The following is a 21,833-nucleotide window of genomic DNA, read 5'->3' on the forward strand; positions in this document are numbered from 1 at the left end:
CCACCCTTGGCTTCACCACTGATCCATATGCCTCTGTTATTGCCAGTTTAAGCTGTTTGAATGCTTTGAAACGCAGGTTGTCACTTTAGAAACTGGGCTGAAACTGGTGCAGCAGTAGAGAATGACACGGGCGCGGGTAACCGTGGTAAGCTGCAGTAATCCCCAGTAAAACTGCAGGAATGGGGAAAATTTTCAAAGTTTTACCGTGGGTGGAAAAAGAGGTTATTTCCCTGCCCCACAGTACAACAGACGCCTACCCATAGTTTGGGGGGGCGAGGGGGCATTGCTCCCCCCACCAAACGCAGGGCTAGCGCAACGCTGCAGGCAGCTCTTCCCGCCCTCAGATCCCTGACAGGCTTCCTCTTCGTTCCTTCCTGCCCCCCCCTCGCATGCGTTTTAAACCTTTTATTTTCCTCGCAGCGATGGCAGTGAAGCACACAACACAGCGGGCTCGCCTCCAGCCTTTCCCTTCCCTCACTCAGTGTCCCGCCTTCTTGCAATGATGTATTTCCTGTTTCCAGAAGGATGCTAGGCTGCGTAGAGAGGGGCATAACCAGCAGAAGAAAGGAGGCGTTGGTGCCCCTCTACAAGTCGTTGGTGAGGCCCCACTTGGAGTATTGTGTTCAATTTTGGAGGCTGTACCTTGCTAAAGATGTAAAGAGACTGGAAGCGGTGCAAAGAAAAGCTACGAAAATGGTATGGGATTTGCGTTGCAAACCGTACAAGGAGAGACTTGCTGACCTGAACATGTATACCTTGGAGGAAAGGAGAAACAGGGGTGACATGATGCAGACGTTCAAATATTTGAAAAGTATTAATCCGCAAACAAACCTTTTCCAGAGACGGGAAGGTGGTAGAACTAGAAGACATGGATTGAGGTTGAAGGGAGGCAGACTCGGGAGTAATGTCAGGAAGTATTTTTTTTTTCATGGAAAGGGTGGTAGATATGTGGAATGCCCTCCCGCGGGAGGTGGTGGAGATGAAAACAATAACGGAATTCAAACATGCGTGGGATAAACACAAAGGAATCCTGTTTAGAAGGAATAGTTCCGCTGAACCTTAGCGGAGATTGGGTGGCAACGCCAGTAACTGGAAACAAAACGGGAGCTGGGCAGCCTTCTACGATCTACGCCCTGATCGTGACTGAATAGATAGGGATGGGCTGGAGTGTAAATTTTAAGGGGCTTCGACGTTAGCTTCAGAACTTTTAGTACAAGAAGAGTGCTGGGCAGACTTCTACGGTCTGTGCCCTGAGAATGACAAGGACAAATCAAACTCGGGTATAAAGTATCACATAGCATGTAAAATGAGTTTATCTTGTTGGGCAGACTGGATGGACCATACAGGTGTCTATCTGCCGTCATTTACTATGTTACTCTTTGGGGTTCTACATGGAATGTTGCTACTAATTGGGATTCCAGAATCTTGTAATTCTTTAGGATTCCAGAATCTTCAGAACTTAGTACAAGAACAGTGCTGGGTAGACTTCTACGGTCTGTGCCCTGAGAAAGGCAAAGACAAATCAAACTCGGGTATAAAGTATCACATACCATGTAAAATGAGTTTATCTTGTTGAGCAGACTGGATGGACCACAAGGTCTTTATCTGCCGTCATTTACTATGTTACTATGATCTATATATTGCAACTCCATGATGTCTATTAAGATGTTTTATTGCATATTGCACTGGTTCCCAAACCTGATTCTGGATGTACCCCAGCCAGTCAGGTTTTCAGGATATCCACAATGAATATTCATGAGAGAGATTTGCATGCAGTGGAGGCATTGCGTGCAAATATCTCATGACTATTCATTGTGGATATCCTGAAAACCTGACTGGCTTGGGTGCGTTAAGGCCAGGTTTGGGCACCCTTGGCTTATCGTGTTGGCAATTTAAGTATTGTTATTTGAATATGTTTACTGCTGTATCTATTGCCTATATGCAACTTGGGTGAATTTGTTCCAAAAGGTGGTAAATAAATCCTATATGTATTTTAGGAAAGCTATAAAAACTGGCTGTTTCAGAAATATTTGTAAGTTTACTGTTTTATTGATTGAGGACCTGTGCATTTGTTGTAACCCGCTTTGAAATTGATGAGTGGAGGAGTGGCCTAGTGGTTAGGGTGGTGGACTTTGGTCCTGGGGAACTGAGGAACTGAGTTTGATTCCCGGCATAGGCAGCTCCTTGTGACTCTGGGCAAGTCACTTAACCCTCCATTGCCTGCCGCACAGAGCCTGCCATGAGTGGGAAAGCGTGGGGTACAAATGTAACAAAAATAAAATAGATACTATTGGAGATTCTACATGAAATGTTGCTATTCCATTAGCTGCGCAGGCTTCTGTTTCTGTGAGTCTGACGTCCTGCACGTACGTGCAGGACGTCAGACTCACAGAAGCAGAAGCCTGCGCGGCCACATTGGTGATCTGCAAGGGCCGACTTCTAGTGGAATAGCAACATTCCATGTAGAATCTCAAATAGTAGCAACAGTGGAGGAGTGGCCTAGTGGTTAGGGTGGTGGACTTTGGTCCTGGGGAACTGAGGAAGTAAGTTTGATTCCCACTTCAGGCACAGGCAGCTCCTTGTGACTCTGGGCAAGTCACTTAACCCTCCATTGCCCCATGTAAGCTGCATTGAGCCTGCCATGAGTGGGAAAGCGCAGGGTACAAATGTAACAAAAATAAAAAAAAATGGTACAGCAGGATATAAATGTTGGTATTAATAAATAAATAAAATAGTGTATCTGACCACTAGATGGTGACAAAAACACATTTCAGGGCCAGTTGCTAAAGATGTAAAAAGACTGGAAGAGGTGCAAAGAAAAGCTACGAAAATGGTATGGGATTTGCGTTGCAAACCGTACGAGGAGACTTGCCGACCTGAACAAGTATGCCTTGGAGGAAAGGAGAAACAGGGGTGATATGATACAGACGTTCAAATATTTGAAAGGTATTAATCCGCAAACGAACCTTTTCCGGAGACGGGAAGGCGGTAGAACTAGAGGACATGAATTGAGGTTGAAGGGGGGGCAGACTCAGGAGTAATGTCAAGAAGTATTTTTTCACAGAGAGGGTGGTGGATACGTGGAATGCCCTCCTGCGGGAGGTGGTGGAGATGAAAACGGTAACGGAATTGTAAAATACATAGGACAAACACGAAGGAATCCTGTTTTAGAAGGAATGGATCCAAAGGAGCTTAGCGGAGATTGGGTAGGAAAGCCAGCGCTGGGCAGACTTCTACAGTCTGTGCCCTGATTGAGGCTGAATAGATCTGGCTGGGTTGGAGTGGAGTTTTTCAGGGGCTTTGACAACAACTTCAGAAACTTTAGAACAAGGCCAGTGGCGAACAGACTTCTATGGTCTATGCCCTAAAAGTGGCAAGGACAAATCAAGATCAGGTATACATATGATGTATTACATCATACCTTATGTAATGACTTTATCTTGTTGGGCAGACTGGATGGACCGTACAGGTCTTTATCTGCCGTCATCTACTATGTTACTCACGTTAATATCTCCCGTGCAAGCATGCTATTCACACCTGCAAGGCTGCTGGCTCACCCACACTGAAGGCAAAAGTAGAGACTAATAGACGATTCACCACTGGAGACGTGAGTCCAACAGTCTTTATTATATCAGAGATAACGACCCGACACAGGCCGTGTTTCGACGCTAAAAAGCGTCTGCATCAGGGGTCAATAAATACACCAAGTAATGAATGCAAAACGAAGAATCCTACTTGTATATGTGTTGTCAGCTCACTGATCACGTAGCACCAAACAGAATATGCTGGATACAAACTATGTGATTCGTCATCGTAGAGAACTTTTCCTGTTCTATATTTTGGCTCACCCACACCACCAGAAGTGCCACGGCTGTCCCTACCAGCTTGCCTCCTGCTTTCCCCGCAGCACCGGTGAGTGCCTCGGTTCACCCTGCTGCCTGCCAGCTTTCTTTCCCAGCTCCTTCCAGCTTTGGGACCGTCCCGTGGCCTTAAGCAGTTCTTTTTTTTTTTTTTTTAAATATCTTTATTGAATCAGAGAATCATAAAAACACATACAACAAAGCGCATTACAGATCAGAACAGAATGCACAAAGGCAAATTCAAACTTAACAAACTGGTCCCCATCTTTCTAGGTGCCAAAAACAGACATCAACTCTCCCCCTCTGATTCATAGTTTCTTAATTTTACTAGCCGTTGAGCCCATTAAAACGGGCTAGTGGGTCGCCGCTGCCCCCTCCCCCCTAGGTCACCGCTGGCCCCTCCCCCCTCCGAGTCGTCGCCGCCACCCCTCCACCCGGCCCGTCTCTTCACTATTCAACTAACATCTCCGCAGCAGGCAGATCAGCTGAGCTCCTGTCGGCCTTCCTTCTCTGCCTGTGTCCAGCCCTTGTGTGATGTAACGTCGGCGAGGGCGGGACACAGGCAGGGAAGGAAGGCCAATGGCAGCTCAGCTGATCTGCCTGCTGCAGAGATGTAAGTTGAATAGCGAAGAGACGGGCCGGGTGGAGGGGTGGCGGTAGCGGCGACTCCCGGGGGGTGGTACCAGTGGCGGCGACCTCCGGGGGGAGGGGGAGTGGTGGTGACCTCGGCGGTTCCCTCCCCTTTGCGCAGTTTCCCTCTCTGTCCCGCCCCACGTCATCATGTATTGACGCAGGGGGGCGGGACAGAGAGGGAAGTCTCTACCGCGCATTTGCGAGTGAGTACGGTCACTCGCCGTTTATATGTTTGATTCCCTCCCCTCCCCCTCCATCCCTCCCCCTCTTACCACAGGAACACTCAAAGAAGTAGGTCTCCCACAGCAGTCTCTGATACACACAAAGAAACATATCTGCTCCAAATATCTCGGTACTGATGATGCCCCACAGAATAAAACGGTGAATATAATAACGCCTCTGTATCAGTGGTGTAGTGATGGAGAGATTTGAGGGGAGGGAGGGGCATTAGCCACTGGGTTCCAGGAGGAGGAGGGAGCTGGTTGGCCAAATTCTGCACAGAGCTGTGTCCCTCCAGTGCTCAAATCCGTGCTGCTGTGTCGGCACCAGGCACCTTTGTTTTCTAGTCTCAGCACCCTGCTGCCCGTCTGCGCCAGTAATGTAGAGGAAGGAGGCAGAGCAAAGGTGGTAACCCTGCAGGCGAAGGAGACCACTGCCCGCATGAGCCACACGAGTGTCACCTACCACCTCCATCAAGAAATCCTCACAGGGGACAAGTCGGACCTTGGCGCACCTCTGACAAACTTGGTCTACAGGTAAAACAGAGAGAAGGATCCGGAAAGAAGACTAGGGTGGGAATGGGGGGTGAGAAACTGGTGATGGGTAGAGGGGGAGACAGAGGGGTTTGGTGGAGGAGAGAAATGGTATTGGGGAGAGGGAGAGAGATTCTGGCTGGAATGATTGATACTGGGCTGAGGGAGATAGGGGTGGGGAGAAGGGCAGGACTTTGAATTCTAGAAACCAGTAAGCTGCCTTTAGCATGCTTTGCAATAGAGGGCCAGGTATCCGACTTTGCTTTTCTGGAGGGTGGGGAAGGATGCTGGAGAGGAAGAGAGGGCAGGGAGCCGGAATGAGCAATGAAACGTAGGGGCAGAAACTGAGAAAGAGGGAATTGGGGCAGGGGCAAGTAAATTTGGTGGAGCAGAGAATTATTGTTCTTGGATTTTTGAAAACGCTGTAATGTGCCTTATACATTCCTTGGAAAGGAGGGCTAAGACTCCAAATTTCCCCTTTCCTTTAATGGGATATGGGGGGGGGGAGGTGACAGGATTGAGAAAGGGGGACAATAAGGTAAATATACATAGAAGAAAAAGGCCTAAATCGCCCATCCATTCCGCTCAGGGTCATAAGTGTTGTCCCTCTTCCATTCTCTCTCTCCCTTCTATTTCCCTCCTTTCACCCTGTGGCTTGATCCCAGATGACAACAGGAAAATGGAGTTAGTGGCATGTTGGACCAGGCCAGGGCCAAAGCTAGTTATGTGTGGCCAGTGCGTTTTTTCTAGCAAAAAAGGTGCCGGTACTCAAATGCTAGGCCACCCTTCAGGGTGGGGTGATCACTGAGGGACCCTCCCCACAATAGCCAGGCCCCCTGCAACCAGTCACAGAACCTATGACAAGGCAGAATTGGTGTGTAGAGCCTGAGCTCTTTCGTTAAAGCTTGGGGTCAATTTTAGCAGATAATGGAAAAGGTGCCGGCACTCAGTACCCCCTCAAAAAAAGCCCTGTGTGTGGCTGGATGTGGCTGCACAGGGTGCAAAGAAAGCTAGGGCACCAAAATTGCACCCTGTCCAGTGGCTTTCCTTGCCTGTGGGACTTAAGTGGACACAGCATGTTCTGCCCTCCCCCTCCCATTTGGAAGGAGGCAGGGAATTGGGTTGTGCCCTTACTATTTAGTACTACTATTTACTACTACTTATCACTTCTATAGCGCTACAAGGCATACGCAGCGCTGCACAAACATAGAAGAAAGACAGTCCCTGCTCAAAGAGCTATGTAATAAAAGTGAGCCAAGTATAGGACAATCAAGCCATTGTGACATCACTGATGAGGTTGGCTCTTATTGGTGGCCTGAGGCATTATGACATCACAATATCACCTCTGATTACAAGAGACTACTACTACTACTACTATTTAGCATTTCTATAGCGCTACAATGCGTACGCAGCGCTGCACAAACATAGAAGAAAGACAGTCCCTGCTCAAAGAGCTATGTAATAAAAGTGAGCCAAGTATAGGACAATCAAGCCATTGTGACATCACTGATGAGGTTGGCTCTTATTGGTGGACTGAGGCATTATGACATCACAATATTAGCTCTGGTTACAAGAGACTACTACTACTACTTATCACTTCTATAGCGCTACAAGGCATACGCAGCGCTGCACAAACATAGAAGAAAGACAGTCCCTGCTCAAAGAGCTTACAATCTAATAGACAAAAAATAAATAAAGTAAGCAAATCAAATCAATTAATGTGAACGGGAAGGAAGAGAGGAGGGTAGGTGGAGGCGAGTGGTTACGAGTCAAAAGCAATGTTAAAGAGGTGGGCTTTCAGTCTAGATTTAAAGGTGGCCAAGGATGGGGCAAGACGTAGGGGCTCAGGAAGTTTATTCCAGGCGTAGGGTGCAGTGAGACAGCAGGCGCAAAGTCTGGAGTTGGCAGTAGTGGAGAAGGGAACAGATAAGAAGGATTTATCCATGGAGCGGAGTGCACGGGAAGGGGTGTAGGGAAGGACGAGTGTGGAGAGATACTGGGGAGCAGCAGAGTGAATACATTTATAGGTTAGTAGAAGACGTTTGAACAGGATGCGAAAACGGATAGGGAGCCAGTGAAGGGTCTTGAGGAGAGGGGTAGTATGAGTAAAGCGACCCTGGCGGAAGACGAGACGGGCAGCACAGTTTTGAACCGACTGGAGAGGGGAGAGGTGACTAAGTGGGAGGCCAGCAAGAAGCAGATTGCAGTAGTCTAAATGAGAGGTGACAAGGGTGTGGATGAGGGTTTTGGTAGAGTGCTCGGAAAGAAAGGGGCGGATTTTACGGATGTGCCCTTGAAGTAGAAATCCCTGTAATCCCTTTGATAGGCTCTTTCAGAGCACATGTCCACCTTCATGTGTGTATTTTGGGACTCTTTCATGGCTTGCCTTGTTTTCAGTGCATACTGGGCTAGTTCCCCCTCCCCTTTCTCTCCCCATAGGGTCTGTAAGATTAGTCTGCAGCATTCTCCTCTGTGAACTGAAACTGCCTATGGCTGCTCTATTTTGCCATATGAAACCCCCTTCCAGCTATTGTGACACTATCAAATTTTACCAGTTGTTCTGCCCCCATTTGCATGGAGGCAGGCTGTTTGTTGTTTATTTATATACTAGTAAAAGAGGCCCGTTTCTGAGCAAATGAAACGGGCGCTAGCAAGGTTTTCGTCGCCACCCCCCTCCCTCCCTGGCCAACCCCTTCGTTGTTCTGCCATTGCTCCGCCCCCAACGTCATGACGTTTGACGCGAGGGCGGGGCCCGGAGCGATTTCCCACCCACCCCCGCCCTCCCTCCCTGCCAACCCCTTCATTGTTCTGCCATTGCTCCGCCCTCGAGGGCGGGGCCTGGAGCAATTTTGGTGGCTTCACCACCACGAACCTTCGAACCTTTTTGAAGGAAGTCAGGGCTTGGCTTCACTGACGTCAGTGTCCTCAGAACGTTGAGGGTGAGTTTTATTATAGTAGATGTTAAGCATTGTTTGTAACAGATTACATTGCCTGTACCTTTAATTAAGGTTATACCCTTGAACTACAAATTCCTGTAATCTTATAACTCTCTGTAATAGGTTCTTTCAGAGCACATGTCCCAGATGTCTGTTTCCTATGGGGCTCTTTCTATTGGCTTGCCTTGTTCTCTGTGCATGTTGGGCTAGTTGCCCCCCCCCCTTCTCTTCCCTTCGAGTCTGCAAGAGTTAGTCTGCAGCATTCTCCTCTGTGAACTGAAACTGCCTATGTTGTATTTTGCCATATGACCCCCTTCAAGCTACTGTGACATCATCAAGATTTCACCAGTTTAAAAGTATAAGCACCATCTCTATACAGCGTACTGTTGAATTACTCCCAGCTTCTCTCTTGCATGGAGAACAGACTCCCAGTTTGCAAGGCAAAAACTCTTGCCTCGCACATCGGAACGCTAAGTTATTTTTCCTTGTTTGATTACTGCATTAGAGAAGATTTTGGTTCGAGAGTTCTGAGTCTTCTCATAGTGATACTTTTATACTCTGGTTTAGACTGCATGCCAATCACACCCAGTGAGAGCGCAGGTCATAGCAGGAACATGCCAGGAGAGTTTGGGGGTGTGCCACATAGGACACATTGCTGGCTCGGGACACTTCTGGAGCAAGGCGCATTCTCACCCACCTTTCCTGCCGCTAGTGCCACTCCTACCTCTATCAAAGCTGTTTCAGCTGCACTTTGAACCATGTGGAGCACCGCGGAATCTACGGGGTGCCATGAGGGACAAACAACAGCTGATATGAGCTGTGAAGTTCATGAACAGAGAGAGGCACCATGGGTTGGAAGAGTGGATCGGAGATGGGCAGGGTCTGCCTCTCCTCCGAATGTTACAAAATATAACGCGTGGCCCCAAATAGAAAAAGGTTGGACAAGTCTGGTTTAGTGAGGAAGAATGGGTAAAGAGGAAACAGTTATTTCACCCTTTCAGACAGAGATATTGTACACCCTGGAACTAGCAGATGGCTGATTTAAAAGAAATTGGGAAAGCGTTTTTTTTCTCTCAACCCACAGATAAACTGTGGAATTTGTTATTAGAGGATGTGGCCAGGGCAGTTAACACAGCTGGGTTTCAAAACGGTTTAGTCTGATTCTTGAAGGAAAAGTCCATAAATCATTATTCGCCTTGTAGCCTTGAGAAAGCCAATGCTTATCTCAGGATATGAACTGAAAAGAAAGAATCTTCTCCTTAGGATCCTGCCAGGGACTTTCTAGAAACTCCGACTGGCTTCTGTTGGATAACGTAGGGAGCCGTAACCATTCCCTTTGCCCTGCTATTTCTGTCTCCTGACTGCCTTGTCAGGGGACGAAGAGCTCACCACCAGATTAGGATTGACCAGCCACACAGTTTCTCAGTAGTAAAATATTAGGCCGCAGCTCTATTACTACTACTACTACTACTTATCATTTCTATAGCGCTACAAGGCATACGCAGCGCTGTACACCAAACACAAAAAGACAGTCCCTGCTCAAAGAGCTCACAATCTAAAAATGGAATGTTGCTAGTGGAATAGCAACATTCCATGTAGAATCTCCAATAGTAGTAGAATTCCATGTAGAATCTCAAGTAATAGCAACATTCCATGTTCCACTGCACTAACCACTAGGCTACTCCTCCACTAGCAACATTCCATGTAGAAGCCTGCCCTTGCTTATAACTGCTGCAGCCCCAATCCCGTCGGCCTCCTGCGTCTCGGCGTGATGTGATGACATTGGTGGCCTCTGTGTGGCTTCCACGATAGCTGGGAGCCGCCCACGGAGTGTGGGATGCAGGGCAAGTTGGCACGGCACCACGTTATCTCCGGCTGCCGTGCGCCGAGGACCTCCGCCTCCCCGGATTGGATGCAGGGCTTGAAGACTCAGTATGGCACATCTGATCTTCTTAGGGATGGGAGTGAAGCAGGGAACAGGGTGGATTAAGAGGGGGAGAGACCATGAAAGGGCAGGACTAGGAGGGAGAGCAAGCGAGAAGGGACCATAGGTTTTAGATTTAGAATTTAATTTAGACTTAATACTCACCTTTTCTAAAACATTTTAATGTAAACGGTTTTTCAGCTTCTTCAGAGAGATAGTGTGTGTAGATCAATCAATCGATCTAATTTATCTAAAGCTCAAGGTGACTCGCAGGTGTTTTTCCCTGTCTCCAGTGGGTTTACAATCTAAGGGGTTGATATTCATGAGGAGTTATCTGAAGGTGCTGCTCTGACTCGCTAACTCCCACTTACGGGGTCTAACCCAGACTTTCAGTGGCACCTGGATAATGCTGCTGGAAATCTGGGCAGGCTATCAGCACTATCTAAGGCAGGGGTGGGCAACCACGGTCTTCGAGGGCCACAACCCAGTCGGGGTTTTCAAGTTTCCACAATGAATATGCATGAGATCGACTTGCACACACAAGAAGCAGTACATGTGGAGGAGTGGCCTAGTGGTTAAAGCACCGGTGGTTCAAATCCCGCTGCTGCTCCTTGTGATTTTGGGCAAGTCACCTAACCCTCCATTGCCTCAGGTACAAACTTAGATTGTGAGCCCTCCTGGGACAGAGAAATATCCAGTGTGCCTGAATGTAACTCACCTTGAGCTACTACTGAAAAAGGTGTGAGCAAAATCTAAATAAATAAGATTCTGGAATCTTAAAGAGTGACAACATTCCATGCAGAATATCAAAGAGTAGCGACATTCCATGTAGAACCCCAAAGAATAGCAAGATTCTGGAGTGGAGGAGTGGCCTAGTGGTTAGAGCACCGGTCTTGCAATCCAGAGGTGGCCGGTTCAAATCCCACTGCTGCTCCTTGTGATCTTGGGCAAGTCACTTAACCCTCCACTGCCTCAGGTACAAACTTAGATTGTGAGCCCTCCTGCGACAGAGAAATATCCAGAGTACCTGAATGTAACTCACCTTGAGCTACTAGTGAAAAGGTGTGAGCAAATAAATTTCAAGCATGTTCATTGTGGAAATCTTGAAAACCTGACTGGGTTGTGGCCTTCAAGGACCATGGTTACCCCACCCCTAATCTAGGCAGTGCTAGGGTGGTCCAAAGACAGAGCCAGCAGTTATCCAGGCACTGCCAATGTTCAGTGGCAGCTCCCGGATAGGCTGAGAACCAGATGAACTGGGTTCAATTCCCACTGTGGCTCCTTGTGATCCTGGGCAACTCCCTTTCTCTTAAAAAACTTAGATTGTGAGCCCACTAGGGACCAGTGGTGTTCCTTGGTCAGCTGCCACCCAGGGGGTATCACCGCTGCACTCCCCCCCCATAAGCAGCATCACCCCCCTCCCCCCGGGTGATTCTTCTTACCTGCTGGGGTGCTGGGAGCAGCCTTGTGGCTGTCGGCTCCAAGGGTTCCCTGCTCCTTCTGCCCCAGAACAGGAAGTAACATCAGAGGGAGCACCCAGGGCGGACCACCTCCACTGCCCCACCCTCGGTACGCCACCGCTAGGGACAGAGGAAGTACCTGATTATAATATATGTAAACCACTTTGGTTGTACCACGAAAATATATCAAATGTATGACCCCTTTACTAGTTAATTTACAACCAGTTCTGAATATCTGGTTCTAAATTAGCACATGATGGTCAGTATTTAAAAAAAAAAAAAGCTGACTGCCGTAGGCTGGATAGTGACTGGCAAGTTTGTAGCCAAGGTAATGGATGGTTAACTGATCACATGGAGCAGCGGGGGGATTTGTACCCTGATGCTCAAAACTACGGTGCTGTACTGAACAGCGCCGGAACAGCGCATCAAAACAACTCCCTAATTCTCAACTCTGACATGCAAATACAGGCACGCTGTTAGCGCTGAGCATTAGGGAATCATTCTGGCTCGCTGTTCCGGACTGTGCCTGGTGCATGCGCTCAAGAGTTCAGTGCACGTGCGCCTGCGCCGCGGTGTGGAGACGGAGCAAACAAGGGGAGCCGTGAGCACCACTGGAAGAAGTAGTTAAATCACAAGTTATTGGACCGGATGATTCATCATCCTGCCCCCACTCACAAGGTAGAAAGCACTGACCTGCCAACTGCTGCACAAGATCAGGAAAACATGCCTGATTCATACTTTAGGAATTTAAAAAAAACACACACACACACATGCACATTTTCCTTTCCTAACTGGCTTCAGGGTCAAGCGTTCTCTTTGGTAAGACCTGCAGTGGACGAGGGCTGTTTCCTTTAATTCCTGGACCCCCGCAGTTTTGGAGGCCGTATCTTGCTAAGGATGTAAAAAGAATTGAAGCGGTGCAAAGAAAAGTTACAAGAATGGTATGGGATTTGCGTTACAAGACATACAAGGAGAGACTTGCTGACCTGAACATGTATACCCTGGAGGAAAGGAGGAACAGGGGTGATATGATACAGACGTTCAAATATTTGAAAAGTATTAATCCGCAAATGAACCTTTTCCGGAGATGGGAAGGCGGTAGAACTAGAGGGCACGATACAAGATTGAAGGGGGGCAGACTCAAGAAAAATGTCAGGAAGTATTTTTTCATGGAGAGAGTGGTGGATACATGGAATGCCCTCTCGCGAGAGGTGGTGGAAAAGAAAACGGTAACGGAATTAAAACATGCGTGGGATAAACATAAAGGAATCCTGTTCAGAAGGAATGGATTCTAAGGAGCTTAGCCGAGATTGGGTGGCAGAGCCGGTGGGGGGAGGTGGGGCTGGTGAGGGGAGGCGGGGCTAGTGCTGGGCAGACTTCTATGGTCTGTGCCCTGAAAATGACAGATACAAATCAAGGTAAGGTATACACAAAAAGTAACACATATGAGTTTATCTTGTTGGCAGACTGGATGGACCGTGCAGGTCTTTTTCTGCCGTCATCTACTATGTAAGGTTTACTGCAGTAGGAGGGGGGGGGGGGTCCTTGTTTCCCGCGCTGTTGTTTTTCACGGCTATAGCATAGGGTCATTTATATAAACTTAATTGGCGCGATCAGTAATTGACTTTGAGGCATATTTTCAAAGCACTTTGGGAGGCTAAGTTCCATAGGTTTCTATGGAACTTTGGGAGGCTAAGTGCTTTGAAAATGAGCCTCCATATGTGCTAATTGGCACTAATTAGTAGTTACATGTGTAACTGTTCTACACTCCTATTCTGTAAACAACGCACAACTCCGCAGGGGGCGTGGCCAAGGGAGGGGCATTGGCAGATTAGGGGCTCGGTCAGCATTTAGGTTGAGTTTTATAGAATACTAGTAAAAGAATTTCATTTGTGGCGCGCGTCCAATACACGCGTCTGAAAAATAGTTTTTATCGGACGTGCACCACATGGCAATTGACGCGCACAGGTCATTACTGGCCAGTTACCGCGTAAGACTTTCCCACTAGGTAAATGGCTGGCGGTAAGGTCTCAGACCCAAAATGGGGACTGGCACCAATTTTGATTTTGCCGCACGTCCATTTTTTTGCAGGTGCTCTGGAAAATGGATCTGTGCGCACCCAAAACCTACGCCTACACTACCGCAGGCCATTTTTCAGCGCACCTTAGTAAAAGGACCCCTGAATTTCTTTTACTCTTTCTCTATTATAAATTTGGGATGTGTATCTTTGTCAAATGTATAAGAACATAAGCACCGCCATACTGGGAAAGGACCAAGGGTCCATCAAGCCCAGCATCCTGTCTCCGACAGCAGCCAATCCAGGCTTCAAGAACCCGGCAAAACCCATAAAAAAAATGTAATCTTTAATAATGTTCAATGGACTTTTCCCTCAGGAATCTGTCCAAACCCCCTTTAAATTCTGTAAGGCCAGCTGCTGTCACTACATTTTCGGGCAGCGAGTTCCAGAGTCCAACTACGCGCTGAGTAAAGAAAAACTTTCTCCTGTTTGCTTTAAATCTGCCATATTCTAGCTTCATCTTGTGTCCCCTGGTTCTATTATTGTTTGAAAGTGTAAACAAACACTTCACATCTGTCCGCTCTACTCTGCTCATTATCTTGTAGACTTCTATCATATCACTCCTCAGCCGCCTTTTCTCCAAGCTGAAGAGCCCTAACCTTCTCAGTCTTTCCTCATAAGGAAGTCGTTCCATCCCTTTTATCATTTTCGTCGCCCTTCTCTGCACCTTCTCCAATTCCTTTATATCTTTTTTGAGAGGCGGCGACCAGAATTGGACACAACATTCGAGGTGCGGTCCCACCATGGAGCGATACAACGGCATTATAACATCCTCGTGTTTGTTTTCCATCCCTTTCCTAATAATACTCAACATTCTGTGCGCTTTCTTAGCCACTGCAGCACACTGAGCAGAAGTTTTCAACGTCTTATCAACGATAGCTCCCAGATCCCTTTCTAGGTCTGTGACTCCTAACGCGGAACCTTGCATGACATAGCTGTAATTCGGGTTCCTCTTACCCACATGCATCACTTTGCACTTGTCAACATTGAGCTTCATCTGCCACTTGGACGCCCAATCCCCCAGTCTCGCGAGGTCCTCCTGTAATCTTTCACACTCCTCTTGCGACTTGACGACCTGTCATATCAATATATGTAGTTCCTTTCATTTTTAACGTTTTTACTTTAGATTGTTAACTGCCCAGATCTGTGAGTCAGTTGGGCAGTATAGCACGTTTTAATAAACTACAACCATAAATGACGTGGAACTGCCATTGGAGTCATCAGCCATGGCTTCAATCCATAGCCTCTATAGACCAAATAAGGAAAACCAGTAACCACAAAATCAAAATATCGATATTTCTTTATGTATTTGTTGCATTTGTATCCCACATTTTCCCACCTATTTGCAGGCTCAATGTGGCTTACATAGTACCGTGGTGGCGATCGCCAATTCCGGTATGACAGATACAGAGTGGTAGTGTGTTAAAGTTTGCGAGTGAGAGCACATTAGGTAATCAAGGAAGAAGAGTTAGGTTTTGTCCAGTTCTAGTATTAGTTTCATTGTGTTGCAGGTTTCAGGCGTTTAAGTTGGATCATTAGGGTATGCCTTCTTGAACTGGTTGGTTTTTAATGATTTCCGGGTGTTTGTTAGGTCGTGCAATGATTTCAAGACATTTGGTAGTGCGTTCCATAGTTGCGTGCTTATGTAGGAGAAGCTAGATACGTAGGTTGATTTATCTTTTAGACCTTTGCAGCTTGGATAACGGAGATTTAGGTATGTGCTTGCTGAACTTTTCGTGTTTCTAGTTGGTAAGTCTGTGAGGTCTGCCATGTATACCGGGGTCTCGCCGTGAGTAATTTTATGAACCAGGGTGCAGATTTTGAAGGCAATTCGTTCTTTGATTGGGAGCCAGTGTAGTTTTTCTCGTAAGGGTTTGGCGCTTTCGAATCTCCTTTTTCCAAATATATCTTAAACAATCCTCTAATCTTCACCCAACGCGTAATTAAACTCTGGAATTCGTTGCCGGAGAACGTAGTGAAGGCGGTTAGGTTGGCAGAGTTTAAAAAGGGGTTGGACGCTTTCCTAAAGGACAAGTCCATAGACCGCTACTAAATGGGCTTGGGAAAAATCCACAGTTTCGGGAATAACTTGTATAAAATGTTTGTACGTTTGGGAAGCTCGCCAGGTGCCCTTGACCTGGATTGGCCGCTGTCGGGGACAGGATGCTGGGCTCGATGGACCTTTGGTCTTTTCCCAGTATGGCATTACTTACGTAATTTTATATGGGTTTTTTTTTAATTATTATGTTCCCTAAAAAACATACCGGCAGAAGAAAAGGGAAAGGGAATGAGACTTAATATACCGCCTTTCTGTGTTTTTGTGCAACTACATTCAAAATGGTTTACATAGTATATACAGGTTTTTATTTGTACCTGGGGCAATGAAGGGTTAAGAGCCCCTTTTACCAAGCTGCGGCAAAAGGGGGCCGGCGCTGGCATTGGCATGTGTTTTACACGCGTGCCGAGGCCCCCTTTTACCGCAGCTGGTAAAAGGGAAGTCTCGCTTTCCGACGGGAAATGGCCGGGCGGCAAGTAAAGCACTTGCCATGTGGCCATTTTGTGTGGGGGGGGGGGGGAGCCCTTACCGCCACCCATTGAGATGGCAGTAAGGGCGCCCACATTAACCTGGCAAGAACCGGGCAGTGTGCGGCACTGCCTGATTACCGCCCGGGTACACTCCGGCGCTACAAAAATAAATGCATTTTTGGAGCGCCAGAAATGACGGCACGCTAGGGGTGGGAAGTGCCACCGGGCTGCTGCAGTAGCCCGGCGGTACTTCCTGTATAGCGAGCGTTAAGCCCGCGTTCGGTTTACCACCGCTTAGTAAAAGGAGCCCTAAGTGACCTGCCCAGAGTCACAAGGAGCTGCAGTGGGAATCGAGGATGTAGTTTTGGAGAGGATGGACATGGAAGGCCACTTAAATTGGATTTAGTCTTTGTATCAGAAACCATTAGCTAGCCTCAAGATCAATGGATCATAGACTGACAGTTTTGGGTTGGGCTTTGTCTCTGCTTATTTTTGCCTTATCAATTGGTCCTCTAGCAATCAAGAAGATATTATGGGTATTAGCTAGAGTGGACACAATACACAAAATTATGGTATTTGCAGATGATAATGTTAACAGATCCTGATCGCTCTTTCCGTGGGGTAATGAAAGAATAGCAGGATTATGGCCAGGTCTCAGGATTCCGGATTAATATGTCTAAATCAGAAATCCTAAACATTAATAAGTCCTATGGAAGGAAGAACAGTGCTTTAAACGTCATTTTCCCATCAAATGGGCCAAATACAGTATCTGATACCTGGGGTGAACATCTCAACATTTCTTGAAGATCTGTATAAAATTAATCTCCCCCCTCCCCCACCATTAGAAGAACTTATGTTTGAGTTTAAGCGCTGGGAGGGGCTGAATCTATCTTGGTTAGGGAGAAAATGCTTAAAATGATAGTCTTGCCTAAATTAGGCCTGACAAATATGCGAGCAGGGACAGGATCTGGAAACCACCATCTACAGACTGAACTTTTCCTTAGGCACAAACGTAGATCGTGAGCCCTCCAGGAACAGTGAAAAACCTTGAGTGAAAGTAACTCTCCTTAGATCTACTACTGAAAAAAAGACAAAATAAAAATACAAGAAATATAACACTGTGTAATAACTACAGCTGAGTAATGAAATTTATTGCTCCAGGGGCCCTTTAACAGCATGCTTTACATCTGGGGGATTTCTTTGGATCTCACCCCACCTTCCTCCTGGATCAAGTACTGGTGCCCGTTTTGGAGGGGCTGGTTATAGGGCCACCCTAGCACTGTCATATTCGTGGAGAGATTTGTTTCTCCTGTTAAAGGGCCACTAAAACAGACATCGTGTTATGAGAATCAGGTGCTCAGCATTCTGAGGATCTATTTATTCACTTATTTATGACATTTTTAAATCCCACATTAAACATGAATTAGGTTGAAACCTGGGAGCATTTTACATTTTTTTGCCTACATCAAAAAGAAAAACATGGCATGTGGGAACTTGCTCCTTTTGTTTGTTTGTTTGTTTGTTTTTTGTTTTGTTTCTTTTGTTTTACTTATCAGCTTTTGAATTTATTTGAAAGCTTCCCATATGTAAATATAAATATCACTAAAACAGCTTCAAAAATCACAGCAGTAATAAAGTCTGTGTTTTGTGCTCATTTTTCTACACTATTCTATACAATACAGTAATACATGGCCAAGTTTCAGTGAGGATATCCTGTTATCTGGCTTGGAAAGCCTGGTGTTATAAAGACTGGAAGTAGAATTAGACTCTCCTGTCACTGGGGCACATGGAATCATATCTTCAACTCATCTCTTTTATACAAATGGATTATTCTGTTTTGGAGCATGTTTCAGGGACAAGTGGTTTTCATAAGTCAAAATAATAAAATTAAATATTTCATGCAGATCTCTTTCTTGGGGGGGGGGGGGGGGGGGCTGGGATGAAGGAGATCACTTGAGGTGGGGATGGATGGGTTGGATTCCCGCGGAGACGGGCAGGCCAGGGGAGAAGTTGGATTTCTCGCTACCGTACAGCTCCGCCCCCTCCCCCACGCCACCCCCACGCAACCCCACGCCTTAGTTGCTGATGTTACTGGGCGATCTCTCCTAGACCAGGGTTGGAGTTCATTGGAAGAAGTCTTGCTAGGACCCTCCCACTGGGGGCAGGAAAAACAGAAAAAAACAAAACCCACATCCCGCCCCCAGAATAATAATTAACCAGGAAGGAAAAGATCTCCAGGTCCAGGAAAGACAGGGTTGGAAGAAGCTGGCCCGGAGAAGGAGAGACGACCCCTGCTTTCCCCCCTAGCTGGCTTTTGCAGGTTTGCTTTTATTTTTGGACGGATAACTCTGTGCGAAGGCGATCCGGCAAAGGGGGGAGGAGGAAGCCTGCTTTGGGGAGAGAATTTGCTTCTCTTCGTGGCTATATTCGGGGTTCAGAGAGTGGGGACATGAGCTGTAGACGAGGTAAAGTAGCAGCCAGGCCGTTTTGCAGGATCGCCGGTGGCCTTTGCATAGTTTTAAGGGGGGGATCTGTGCTGTCCGAGTGCCTCCCTCCCTTCCCCTCTTGCAGTCGCTTCTCTGTCCCCCAGACACTAGTTACACCGTATCTATAGTAAGGATCAAACAGTGGTGGCTCCTATTGCTGAGCCCCTCCACCTAAGAGAGCCCTCTGGTGTTCCTAGACAGAGGTGGGCGTGACTTTCTCTGCCAGGCACAGCTGTGGCGCACATCTGGATGTTGTTGCCTGTGCGCTTAGCTGGGGGGGGGGGGGGGGGGGGGGAGAGCTCTATTGGCTTGGCACACATGTATTACATTGGCCACACATGTACAGAATAAGTTCCATATGTGGCGTGAATTATTTTTGTTTATTTGTTGCATTTGTATCCCACATTTTCCCACCTATTTGCAGGCCGAATGTGGCTTACGTAGTACTGTGATTTCTTGAATATTAAATGTTTTCAAGTGGTTGAGGCAGTGACGTCTTTTGGAGGGGTCCGGAGCTAACTTTAATGGGCCCCCCCCCCTGGCACGGCACTCTACAGCTCTGTCTCCCCTCCCCCCTGGAGATATTAAAAAAAAATTAGAGATTTCTTTGCACCTACCCCACATCAACATCTCTCACCCTGCGTGGCGTCCCGGCATCTGACCGCCTGTCGCTGAAACTCGTCCCTCCCTGGTGTACCTTAAAGGCGTCCCTGGCACCTGCAGTGATTCAATTATTGCTGCCTGCACCGACTCCGCAGGCTTCCATTGGCCGGGTCCTGCTCTCGCTTTCATCATTTCCTTTCATCAATTCCTTTAGATTGTAAGCTCCTTCGAGCAGGGACTGGCCTTCTTTGTTAAACTGTACAGCGCTGCATAACCCTAGTAGCGCTCTAGAAATGTTAAGTAGTAGTAGTAGTAATTTCCTGTCTGGCGGGGACCAGCCAATGGAAGCCTGCGGAGTCGGTGCGGGCAACAATAATTGAATCACTGCAGGTGCCAGGGACGCCTTTAAGGTACACCAGGAGGGACGGGGTTCCGTGACAGGCGGTCAGATGCCAGGACGCCGCGGAGGAGGAGAGGTGTTGATGTGGGGTACTGCTGCTGGGTGGGCCTGAGCCAAGAATGGGTGGGCCACGCCACTGGGCTGGGGTCTTGGTGATGTACTTGAGCTACAGCAATGGCCTGAGTAAGACTCACAAGCAGGCTTTAGGTCAGGGGTCGCTTCAGCCTTCTCTCTCGGGGACCTTCGCCTCCCGAGGCCGAGCAGCAAGCAGGCCTCACCACCACCCCATTTTTCCTAACCAAGCCAGCCCAGGTTTTTCAACTGACAATTTCCGGTATCTCAACTTATAAAATCTAGCTTACAGATTTATATTTGTCTACATAAGATTTCAAAGCATTCAGTAGGCTTTTACTAAAGTGCACTAGCGTTTTTAGTGCACGCTAAATGCTGAGATGCCTTCGGCACCTAACTCTTACCTTCAGGATATCCAGACTGCCCCAATTTGACTGCCCCTATTGAACTGACTAGATTGTAAGCTCTTTGAGCAGGGGCTGTCCTTTTATGTTAAATTGTACAGCGCTGCGTAACCCTAGTAGCGCTCTAGAAATGTTTAGTAGTAGTAGTAGTAGTAGTATTACATATAGCAGTGATTTAACCAGAGCTGAGATTGTGATGTCATAATGCCTCATTCCACCAATGCCTAAGAGCCAACCTCATCAGTGATGTCACAATGGCTTGATTGTCCTATATTTGTCTCACTCTTATCTATTAGATTGTAAGCTCTTTGAGCAGGGACTGTCTCTCTTTGTTAAATTGTACAGCGCTGCGTAACCCTAGTAGCGCTCTAGAAATGTTAAGTAGTAGTAGTAGTATTATTACATATAGCAGTGATTTAACCAGAGCTGAGATTGTGATGTCATAATGCCTCATTCCACCAATGCCTAAGAGCCAACCTCATCAGTGATGTCACAATGGCTTGATTGTCCTATATTTGTCTCACTCTTATCTATTACATTGTAAGCTCTTTGAGCAGGGACTGTCTCTCTTTGTTAAATTGTACAGCGCTGCGTAACCCTAGTAGCGCTTTAGAAATGTTAAGTAGTAGTTTGTAAAAGACCCCCTCAGGAAGGCAGCCGGTCCCAGGGTGAGTAATGTGGGCACAGTGTATTAGCATGAAATAATCTACACTGTTCCTTCCCCAAAGAGCTTATGAGTTACAGATGAAGACACAGGGAGGTTTAAGCATTGAACTCAGCTCTGCGGGAAGAAGAGTAGAAGAAGATGCCAGGCTGAATTTTTGCATGCTCCCCTCCCCCTCAGTATTAAGAAGGGTGTATTATTTTGCATCACAAGTTGCCCGTGTAGCATGACCGAAACTGAGCCTAGATTTAGTTTAGTGGGAGCGGAGCAGGGATAAGAATGAAGGGAACTGGGCCCGATGCTTTCCTCACATTTTCCGATTCTTTGTTTTACAAGGCCTGGGTCCTGGGAGACTTCTTTGCTTCCCAGTCCCTCCCTCCATCCCTGCCCTACTTCAGGGCCCTGCAGGGAAAGTTTGGGCAGGCTCTGAGTGTTGGATTTCAGAGGCAAGGGATGTTGGCAGCTGGAGAAAGAGAGAGATGAAAAGGGCTGGCTGATTGGAGGGGGGGGGGGGGGGGGGGAGAGCGGCATGCATGAAAGATTTAAGATGGATTTTTTTAGCAGACTAGGCAATTTCCATTGAGCAAGTCCTTTACTTGCCTGAAATGAACTGGAAGTACAAAGGAAATAGTGTTTGGGTGTTCAGTCGGTGTGTATGTGTGCGTGTATATAAATCTGTTTGGTTGTGTCATTGGTGAGTTTGTTCAGTTCTAGAGGCCATATTTATTTACAAATACTTTTCTTCCGCCAATCCAGTGTTCTTAATGGATTGCAGCCAACACACACAATAAACAAACAGATTATCCATACAATCAAACCCAGTTCATAATGACTATGCAAAGGCTTTGCTCGAATAAAAGACCTTCAGTTTCTTTTAAAATCGAGAATATTGCGGAAAGTATAGAAAAAGGTAACCAAAAGGATGTGGGGCCTGCACCAGAAGTCAGAGAGAGCAGTCTGCCGTAGAAGAAACGAGAAACGCTGGGGGATTAATTGTCAAGAAGGAAACCTTTTTCATTGGCAAGGATCTTCTGGA

General features: G+C 47.1%; 1 protein-coding gene across 1 annotated transcript in view; it reads left to right on the forward strand.

Annotated features, from left to right (window-relative positions):
* Nucleotides 1-18,389: 18,389 nt before the first annotated feature.
* LOC115457613 (phospholipid scramblase 2-like) overlaps nucleotides 18,390-21,833 on the forward strand; it is a 39,831-nt gene continuing 36,387 nt past the window's right edge. Inside the window, exon 1 of the mRNA XM_030187101.1 lies at nucleotides 18,390-18,488. The gene's annotated coding sequence lies outside the window, so the exon portion shown is untranslated. The remainder of the gene's footprint in view (nucleotides 18,489-21,833) is intronic.

This window comes from Microcaecilia unicolor, chromosome 14 (genome assembly GCF_901765095.1).
Source record: "Microcaecilia unicolor chromosome 14, aMicUni1.1, whole genome shotgun sequence".
NCBI lineage: Eukaryota > Metazoa > Chordata > Amphibia > Gymnophiona > Siphonopidae > Microcaecilia > Microcaecilia unicolor.